Raw genomic sequence first — 11,939 nt, 5'->3', positions numbered from 1 at the left:
GACGGGGGGGTCTTCACCTCGGAATGTACCCTGCCATCTGGATTTCAAAGAGCAAATAGTCAAGGTTGCAGTGGCAACATGATGTTTAATCTCAAATTAATGCAATTTCTGAAATAACATATCAGAGTACTCGTCCTCACCTCGTTTTACAATGTGAAATTATTTTAAAGCATTTCCACACACGCTATTAACACACCTAACCAGATGGACATAAGCAACTTGTTGGAGAAGCAAATCTTTAAACAAAGGCTTCAGTTTGCTGAGAAGCACAAAGATTTAGCTCTTTTCCAATATAATATATTCTATAGGAAAAAAATAGTTTTTGGTAAAACATTAATACACATCTGAACCTGAATAAATGTTTATTCAAACAATGCATGGCAAATGCATAGTGTAATAAAGGACCTACCAAATCATGCATCATGGGGTAGTGGTGATCTAGCGAGTAAGGAAGCTGATCCGTAATTGAAAGGTTCCTGGTTCTAATTGTGAACCGCCAAAGTTTTACTGGGCAAGGTATCATCCCCACACACTGCTTCACACTTTCATCTCCATTCATATTCAGGTCTGTAAGTTTGTCTACTACTACTACTATATAATACAGTATACTACTTATATATAATAATAGGGTAACTGTTCAGCCAAGTTTGGAGAAACAGACCATTTTCTGTGTTGTGGTAACAGCACTGGGGAGAATAAGAAGATTTACCTTGTAACTTCAAGTGACAAGGTGAATGATCTAATTCATTCAGCAAGTGCTTAAATTGGCTTTTAAATACGGATACAAGGTTACATCATATCCATGGTATTGTGTGTTGCCCATCTGCTCCTCATGCTGGTCAAATAATGTTTTTTAAAAATCACACAAGCAATATAATATTGCATTATACCACTTTCACTTGTTGGCCAATGGCACATTATGATGTGAATTTCTACTTGAATGAGCTGCATCAGTGAAATCTGGGCAGTCATCCCAGATCAACTCACCACCAGAGAGACCACTTTCAATTTATTGCCTCTATAGTGGTGATAAGTGACCTGATAGAACTGCAATTCTCATTTGACAAGATCTTTAACATAGACTGTCTACACAATTACACAACAGAGTGTGATTCTACTCATTTCAGTAGTATATTGTAGATATTTGTTGCATTATCTTCAAATATACAGTACAGGCCAAATGTTTGGACACACCTTCTCATTCAATGTGTTTTCTTGAACATGTGGAACATGCGGAGTTATCTACAAAAAAGGTGAAATAACTGAAAACCTGTTTTATATGCTAGTTTCTTCAAAATAGCCACCCTTTGCACTGATTACTGCTTTGCACACTCTTGGCATTCCCTCGATAAGCTTCAAGAGATAGTAACCAACAATCTTGAAGGACTTCCCAGAGGTGTTTATCACTTGTTGACCCCTTTGCCTTCACCCTCTCGATTGGGTTCAAGTTCAGTGACTGTGGAGGCCAGGTCTCCACGTTTTGTTAAGTACATAACTCCACATATGTTCATTCATAGTTATGATGCCTTCACTGAGAATGGTCATGAAAATAAAGAATTGAATGAGAAGGTGTGTCCAAACTTTTGGCCTGTACTGTATATCTGGACTGTAAGTGCCCTGAAAACTGGACTTTAAGGCCAGAGGCAAAAACAAACATTTTAAATCAGCGCATAGGTATTAAGATGGTGGCGGGACTCCTACCAACATTATGAAAAAAAAAAAAAGTAAGACTGTGGTTTTAAATCACACTGGTATGTGTGTGATACTCTTTATGATATTACTTTCCCATGGTAATGTTAAAGAGCCACACATAAAATTAGATTGCAAGAATGTGGGAACTGCTGTATGACATAGTATTTGACAGTTTATACATATTTCATACTATAAATCATCCTGAACACTGACATTCCACATGGGTGTGATGGCATAAAGGAATCAGGCCAGCCCACATTAATACCATTTACATTTACAGCATTTATCAGACGCCCTTATCCAGAGCGATTTACAATCAGTTGTTACAGGGACAGTCCCTCCTGGAGCAACTTAGGGTTAAGTGTCTTGCTCAGGGACACAATGGTAGTAAGTGGGATTTGAACCTGGGTCTTCTGGTTCATAGACAAGTGTGTTACCCACTAGGCTATTACACCCTGGGGTACCACCCATCTAATACATTTACATTTACGGCATTTACCAGATGCCCTTATCTAGAACAACTTGCAATCGGTAGTTACAGGGAAAGTCCCCCTGGAGACACTCAGGTGTCTTGCTCAAGGACACAATGGTAGTAAGTGGGCCATAACATTCACATAATACATTAATCATTAAAACATTTCACATACATAAACACACACAAACATAAAATATTTTTTACAACATGTAACTTAATTAAATAAATCATTTAACAATTACACCCCTCTCCAACTCAATTTGCAATGCAATTTGGGACATCCTAGCACTGCCCTTTCCCCAAATACCTGGGAAAACCATCCCCGTCTTTTCACTAAACACTGGACTTTGGCAATAGCTAATTAATAAAATAATACCATCCTAAGGCTGCTTGGAGTGTTTAGTATCACTAACAGACCTTTCCTCTGTTAACTCGGACTTTGTGGTCTTCTGGTTCATAGGTGAGTGTGTTACTACCACTAATATTGATTAGGGCATTTGTTTTTGCTTCCAGCTAAATATAGATCCAAACCATCATATACTACTGTAACAAGATAATCAATGTTGTACATGTTACATAGCTCTAATAAATCTTTAATATACACTGTATTCGCTAATGTAACAAAATGTATAGAAATAAACAGATAAATCTGTATAGATATAAACTTGCTTGCTTACTGAGAAACATATTGAGAGAAAAAATATGCTTTAATGTTATGATCTTAAAAGGATTGTACCTTTAAACCATTATCGTACACCTACATTTGAAACATGCTGTTATAGTCTGCTGTAGGAGATGTGTTTTCCTGTGACAGCTATATTTCTATTTAAATTGTGTGCTCCAGTGGCCTAATGGATACCCCTCCTAATTGAATTGATGAGTAGCAGAGATGTGTGCTGGGCCCATCAAAACCATCCTCTGCTAATTTCCTTTTATGTGGCGCAGTGTTGGCCTAGCGGTTAAGGAAGCAGTCACGTAATCAGGAGGTTGCCGGTTTGAATCCAGACCTGCCAAGGTGCCACTGAGCAAAAGCATAGTCCCCACACACTGCTCCCCAGGTACCTGTCATGGCTGCCAAATGCTAACCAAGGGCTCACCATGTGCTGTGTTGCAGTGTATCACAATAACAATCACTTCACTTTCTCTTAACTTCATATCATTTTCACCAACTTGGCAACACTGTATGCAATGGCCGCAGAAGAAGCAGGGCTATCATGCCGTTTTACAACATGTAATTTTATGGATGAATCGTTTCACTTAAAAGATTATACCCTAGTAACACTCAGAATTCAGAAAAGATGGGCTGTGCATGTAAACTATTACCTGGGTCCACTTCAGAGGAATATTTTTGGCAAAAACAGCTGGGGATGAATAGGTTCAGAATCATATGTATGAATCCTAATCGATTTCATTGGTCAAATATAACAAAAAGAATCAAGTGGTTAGTGTCAAAATCACTAACTGGCTTGTCTCACCAAAGGTAAATAGATCCCTAGACAGAATGCAATCATGTGTGTACATTTTTGATACCTAAACATAATACCAGAGATATAGAGTATGCAAAATATTGCATTTACTCTTGGTCTGAAAGTTTGAAACATAGAACTGGACTATGGCTGTGAAAGGAATAAAATACAAAGAGAACATTTTATCAGTTCAATACCAGAGATCTCACTATAAACAGTTTCTAACAGCTGGTGTTCAATATAAGGCAGTGTGTTGCAGTTCCAGGGCAACAGTTCAGAAGTTTGCTGCTCCACAAATTTATTTTCTCTTTAGGGCTTTAGTGTTTTTAACTGCTGAAGGAAGCCATGTGGTTTTGACTGGTCTGTGTTTGTCATTTCCATTTAAAACTGCAGGATCTTCTTCTGACTGGAATCACAGTAGGGGGATTATAAGAAATAACATTAATGAATAAATAAATGAATGTCAACTTCATTTAACTGTACAGTTTCAGCTTTGTAGTGTTCTTTAAACATGTTACGTCTAATTGACAGGATTGTAGTACAGGAGACCTGCAGCAGCAAAGATGTTCACATCACCATGGTAACATTCAGACCGCTGCTACTAATAACTACAGAACATTACTGATCATGCAGCAAATACTTCAGAGGGTAATAGCTGGCACATGCCTTGTAACAATTTCAATTATACATCACCATGCAATATTGCAGTCAATATATTTTTCTTTATGGATTATTTCTACACTAAAAACAAATGACAAGGAAAACATACCTATAACACAGGTTAAGGAAGCGGCCCCGTAATCAGAAGGTTGCAGGTTCTAATCTACTGAGCAAAGCACCGTCCCCACACACTGCTCCCCGGGCACCTGAAATGGCGGCCCACTGCTCACCAAGGGTGATGGGTAAAAAGCAGAGGACACATTTTGTTGTGTGCACCGTTTGCTGTGCTGCAGTGTGTGTGTGTGTGTGTGTGTGTGTGTGTGTATGTATATATATATATACATATATATGTGTGTGTGTGTGTGTGTGTGTGTGTGTGTGTGTATGCATTTTTCTTTGCAAACTGTATGTTATTTACACCATTGCACACACATCTTTTTTTTCTGCAATTAATGCTATGGCTTTCACAGTATAGGTGAGATCTCCCCTCAGCGGAACCCTGATAGCCAGGATATCTGGGTATACACTGATTAAACAAATGTACATAAGTATTCACAGCCTTTGCCATGACGTTCACATTATGGGGTGTTGTGTGTAGAATTCTGAGGAAAAAATGTATTTAATCCATTTTGGAAAAAGGCTGTAGCATAAACAAAAATATGGAAAGTGATGCGCTGTGATTACTTTCCAGATGCACTGTACCTCGGGATACAGTAAGACTGTACCATAGCACTACAATGGCACCAAGCTGGCACCAGAGGCAGTGTGATGCTTTGGGTAATGTTCTGCTGGGAAACCAGCCTTGGGACCTACATTCATGGTGTTGTTTCTAGATAATCTAGAATTTATGTGGTTAGTGGATTCTATAACTTTTGGCAACAAAATAGGAACCTACTTAATATTTGGTGAATATTATTCAGTCTTGTTTCTTTCCCTAATCCTTTGGTCACATAGTATTTACCCCATACGTGAGTTAATGAACCACTGAACACATCTGACAGCATTATGCTGAGCAGCAGGCAATGTCTCATTAACCTCCTACTAAACACTCAAACAAAACCATTATTGTGGCCTCTAGTAACATGCTCAATTATTACTAAAAGTATATTCATATTTTAATGTCTGTCCTGGCCTTTAACTTGGCATAATGGAATTGAATGAGAATGATTTCTTTCTTCCAAAATGCAGAAGAAGTTTATAGATTTTATATAACTCCTTGTACTCCCAAACAACAAATATTCCAAACACATACAAAAACATTTACATTTACGGCAATTATCAGACGCCCTTATCCAGAGTGACTTTCAAATCACTAGTTACAGGAACAGTCCCTCTGCAGCAATTTAGGCTTAAGTGTCTTGCTCAGGGACACAATGGTAGTAAGCGGGATTTGACCCTGGGTCTTCTGGTTCATAAGCAAGTGTGTTACCCACTAGGCTACTATCACCCTTTGACTAATGTTATGCCTCAAAACATTAATATATTAATATACATATATGACTTATTACTTATTCATGAAGTGAAGTGCTTCATATATATATATTAGTTTATAAACAAGAGTTGGTACATACATTTAAACAATGCATTTTTTCTCAAGGTTTACAGTTTATTGTACTGTACGTAGAAGGTAGAAGAAATATAGGATATTTTACTGAATACATGTTTCTTTTTGACACACTCCAATGCAGTGTTTGAGGTTTTCAGAAACACTAGCTGCTGCTTTCAAACAAACTTGCTTCCGAGAAACAGATGAGATTAATGTGTCATTTGACCAAATGCTTACTGCCAAGGTCTTCTGTGCTCCTCAAAATGTCTGCAAACTTTCCAGTTCTGATGGAACTCTTGCAGAGTTTCAAACCCAAACACTTCCCTAAAAGGACTTGTCTGCTAATGTGGATCTGTAATCTTTACTGTGCGCTGTGTATGTAATGAATAATAAAGAGGAAGTGCATACCATCAGCCTGCATCCCCTCATCAACAGAATAATATAAGACACTCATGATATCTGCATTGGAGATGCATTTTGGTCCCAGGAAGAACGTCTTGAGGATAGAGCTAACATGTCAGTGTAGTGGTGGAATACCAGTATGTGGAATACTAGTGTTCACCACCCTGTAATTGAATCAATGCAGTTAATAAGATTTGCTGTGGGAATAAAATGGGTTCTGTTTTAAAAACCCTGGTTTTACAAAAGAGGAAGTGGATAGGCATCATTACCTTTAATACCATAATTCAGCAGTCGATCGTGTAAACAGTTTTCACAAGCAGTAATGTTTCACAGACAAAACTACAATGTTTTCATTGGCCAGTACTGGTGATTACATTGCACACATTTTATTCACGCTGAAAAGCATGCATGGGCAGAACTGTTTCTGTAGAATGGATAGGATTGTTTAATAAAATGCTTTTCTCTTTTGATGGGAATATAGAGAGCTGGGAAAAATACAGAATACAGAATAAAATGAGAAAGTCTGACTAACACCACAGCATTGTAAACAGGACATACAAGTAGTCAGGATGCCTTTATCTGCCAGTTATGGGGATTTGTCAGATCTAATTATGCCCTAAGTGGCAATACGATTTCTCTCGAGGTGTCCACTTAAACTTTTACCACTCTTCTTGAATGTAATTAGTAGGTCTTAGTTAATCCCTAACTTTGAAAAGAGTGAGACTGTTTGGTTTCAGAATTAATTAACTCTTAGTCCCCTCTGGAAGAGAAGGCTGAGTGTGTGATTGACTGGCTCTGCTCTGAGGAAAAGCCATGCCTTTTAGACAAATGCACCACATATAATCAGGGGACTTATACAGTAGACTAATTATGGTAGGAAACATGGTGACTGCAAGCATATTAATTATTCGACATTGCACAGCAGCTCATAATAAAGAGCAATACACAACACATGCTAATTAGCATTCAGCAAGGACTTGAGCAGGAACAGCACACCCGTACACACAACGATAAACGGCTAAAACAGGACTAGACCTTTTCATTAAATTTTCCAATTAGCTACTTTAATGTCCACCTTTGTAAATAGTATAATCATCTGTATCCTGGGATCACACCAGGAGGACATCCAGGAGGATGTGAACAAAATCTGTTTCAAGAACCGATTTGTTATTCAGATGCATTCACTAGATGTAATATTTCACAGCGAAACTGGTACATGTCTGAGGTGTTCCCGAATCACACGAATAGGGAGATAATTCATTGTTTAATTAATACCGCAATATTTTGCTATAAGTTTTACATGAATGTTCAGTTAACCTTGGAGGTGTGAGTCATATGAATACTATTTTCACCACTAGGTGGCCCAAAAAGTTTTTTACTCTAAATTAAATTAAATGGCTGAACCAGATTTATGGTTTTAGTTACATCAGTATCTTCCACAGTCAGATCATGCAGCACAATACAGCAGAGACTTCATAAAGCTTAAAAGATGTATGCAATAAAAACAGAACAGAATATGCAACTTTATAGGGGCTTATATAATATCTAAACAGTTAGTTTGACCTTAGCTGTTACTCCAAAAACTGTAATAATGTGTTTGAGGATGTATAGGATAATACTTTGCTTAATTACTGCTCGGCCCAAAGCTGGTATCTACCACCATGGCATAATAGTGCATGCAGGCAGAATAACATTCTTCAACACGCTGTGGCTGAACTCGGCCTTCAACTGGACTTTATCAGTAACCAATAACTATATCCTGTTCAATGAATTTCCAGCTCTTGTACAGTTGGCACCATGGCTGGCATTTCCAAAAAATATGTTAAATGTCATATCTCTTCAGTTTAGGCCCTCCTAAAAAATGTCTTGGGACAAAATGTCAAGTGTTTAAGGAGAACGATTTCTCTTCATATGAAGTGTAATTCAAAAGCTTTGTCTTCTTTGTTAATGTGTCTTTTTTAATCTGCAGAGATTTGCTGATATGTGAGCATAGGTGAAGAGGCACCAAAATGTCAGAACAGATCTGTCAGTGCAGCGGTGTATAGAGATGGCTGGAGATACAATAAAAGCTCTGTTATTCACATCTGTACAACCCCTCCCACTGCCTCCCCTTTATAGTTAATTTAAACCATATGACTTGTGGTGCTATGTGTCCCCATTTACCATTTCTAGGGAAATGCTTGATTTTGTAGACAATCGGGCTTTATTATTTCCCTCCGTTGTGACGAGCAGGAATTGTGACAGGTAATTGGAGATTTGGAATTGTATTGTTGGCTCATGCTGAGGGAAAGCTGGGTGACCATGGCAACTGATGTAAAAGTGAGTCATCTATGGGAGCGTGCGACTGTATGAAACCCACTGCACCCCTAAACTCAGAGAGCGAAAGTCTGCATTAAAATCAGCAAAATGAATAATGAGCTCCAAAAAAAGTATTTTATTATTCTATGTAATGTCTAATTCCATTCTGATGTAAATGAATAATATAAATGCCTGGCATCTAAAACCGGACACATTAACGACATTCAGAATGCAGCTCCTCAAGGTTGCATTGAAACTCAATATCAGCATTCATTGGCCAGATAATTTCATCATCCTGAAAACTTGTGAAGTGTAACCCAGAAATCAGTGTCAATGGTAACTAAATATGTGATTTTTTTTTTTTTTTTTCTGAACTGAATGTAAAGCAAACCAAGCCATCTGAGCTGAGGAGGTGATCTTTGCTGACATAAGGGCATACGGTCAATATTGATATGAGCTCTGACTGCCATACCAGCAAGGCTGGTTCTTTGCTCTCAAGTTGTGTTTGATATGCCAGGTTCATGAGGCTGATCTCTCCCTCTGCTACAACATACCATATTTACACTATGCACAATATGTTAGGAATATTGTGAGAGCCAATACCAAGAGCCAATCAATGTCCCCTGATCTGGACCCCATAGAGCACGTCTGGGACCAGTTGAAGCTGAAGTACCCCACCCCCACGTTGCCTGGCAGAACTGCGTGTAGCACTTGTGAAAGGCATTGCCTCAGAACTACATCATAAGGCTAGGGAGGAGCATGAGACATCGCTGTCAAACTGTCATTACAGCAAATGGTGGAAACACCCGCTACTGACATTGTCAATTTTTGTTATTTGGGGCTTTTGTTGTCTAAATTTTGTGGGTAATAAATATTAAGATAATGAATATGGTGTTTCCTCTCATACATTATTAGTGTTATCAAAGGGAACTTTTACTTTTACAAATAGGAAAAGCACTCATGTAAGAAACAATATCCCTAACTTACTGAGATTAGTGTAGTTGCATTAATGGAACTGGTAATGTGGTGGTCATTAGCAGTTAATGTTTTATGGTGAAGGCTCCTAAGTTCCTGCATTCTGCTTGTCAAGTTGTCGGCAGGTTTTTTTACGGTTTCTCCCAACTTGAAAAGAGTTACGCATTGTGAGTTACGCATCACAAACCTTTAATCCCCATGCATAAAATACACAAAGGAGCTTTAGCTGGATTTTACTCATTGACCATTTTATGTCCAGATAAAGAAACCTTTAGACAAAATTAAGAAAAGAAAACCAAACCTTTAAAATCCCCATGCATAAAATACACAAAGTCAAATCTCTATCTTGAATTTAATTTAAATTCAATCTGTACAGTTAACCACTCAGAATTCATTTTCCCAATTCAATTAATATACACCTGTTCCAATACACAATACATTAAGACAACTACAACTAAACATGCTCTTTATAAAATACAAGACAACTTTCATATACAAAACACATCCCCACTGGAAGAATATAACCACCAATAACAATCTCACAAAAACTCGGTAAGATATGTACTATACTATATACAGTAAAATTCTAGACAGACTTTTTTTAATTGAGGTGGAGATGGGAAAGGGCACATACACAAAACAGATCACCTAATTGCACAGGTGATCTGTTTTGTGTCATGGCACAAATCCTGCATTTACTGTTGAAAAAATGAAAGACAAATGGAAATAAAAAATATCTTAAGTGGAAGAGTGATTTTGCTGCTTCATAGTTATTGATGGAACAGTCCCTGTGGTCCCTCTGCTGGGTCACATTAGCTTCTCTTCCTGTTACAATTGCTACAATACTGTCAGATCTGTTAACATCTGACATAACATATTTACTTTCTGTCTACATGGAAAATTGTAATACATTGTAATTAGGCAGATCTCTAAAATTACATTTGCCTGTAAAGCAATTTGCCAATTAAAGCAAGTGACAGCTTCCATGGAGAGGAATGAACCTACTGGCAGCCTTGCACTTGTAAAATTTAGATGCATGCACAATTAGATGCACAATTAGTCCAGATGCTCTGTCCTTAGGGATATGAAAGTGCAGACCACTGAACCAGAAATTTTGTGATAATAAATTTCTGATAAAATGTACGATATTGTCTCTGTGTGGATGAGGTTTTACCCTCAAATGTAACAACGATGAGTCTCCTCCTCCAGACCCAAACCTGCTCTGCCTGGGTAGTGGTGGCCTAGAGGGTAAGGACCTGTAATCAGAAGGTTTCGAATCCTGAACCGCCAAGGTGGCACTAAGGTGCCACTGAACAAAGCACACTGCTCCCTGGGTGCCTTTCATGGCAGCTCACTCCTCAGTAATGGTGATGGTTAAAAGCAGATGACACATTTAGTTGTGTGTGCTGTGGTGTGTCACTTCACTTTCACTTTTTCATATTGACCTACAGTTACTGATAATGAGCATGATCAAGAATAAAAGCCTCACTGACAATTTGACTATAAATATAATACTTCTTATAATACTAATAAGAAAATGACATGTCCCCGAAGCAAATCAACTACAATTTATCACAATCAGATTTATGTTCACTCACACAATAACACAAACATGCTCCTTACAGTATGATCACATGCCAGAAACGTATTGTGATAAATTAAATATTTCTAGCATTTGTGTATTTTTCTTACTAGTGTTTACACTAGTGGATTGTAACCAGGTTGTAAGTAGAGGCTCCACATGAAAAAAGATGTAACAGGAGCAACAGGAACTCGAAAAGATCATAAGCTGATCAAAGGTTTATGACAATAGCCTTTAAAATGTAGAATATGTGCTAAAGCATGTCATTTTATGCCATGATGTCATGATGGAAGTAAAAAAAGCTTTTTTTGTGTTTGAATGTGTCAGGGGTTTTGAGCTGCACAAGAAAGCCTGTCCACCATTGCTTGGCTGCCCGATAATAAGGCAGCATCTGCAAATAAAGGGTTTAATGTCAGTATTGGCTGCAGCTGGAGGCATCACCTGTGCCCAATCAAGACAGCAGATAAAAGGCGCTAGTCAGTTCTGATGGTCTCCATCATTACTGGTATGACAATTAAATTCTACCAATGGCATGTCACAATAATTGCAATATTAGACCTTTAATAAAAGCATTGAGAAAAAGCATTTGTGTCTGCATTTACAAGTTGTTTAAATTATCTATGTATAATTTTATATATTCACCTACTCATTTATGGGTATTTCACCTACCCATTTATTGCATTTTTTACATTATGGAATAAAATTCAATACACATGACTATGAAATAGCACATGGTTATGTAATAAACAAGGAAAAGTTGAAGATTTGTGTCTTCAAGGGAGGTTTCCTTTTGATGGCAGCATTGCACACTCTTGTCTTCTCTCCACCACTTTAAGGGGATGG

Source organism: Denticeps clupeoides, chromosome 8 (genome assembly GCF_900700375.1).
Source record: "Denticeps clupeoides chromosome 8, fDenClu1.1, whole genome shotgun sequence".
Taxonomy (NCBI): Eukaryota; Metazoa; Chordata; class Actinopteri; order Clupeiformes; family Denticipitidae; genus Denticeps; species Denticeps clupeoides.
This window is presented reverse-complemented; position numbering follows the sequence as displayed.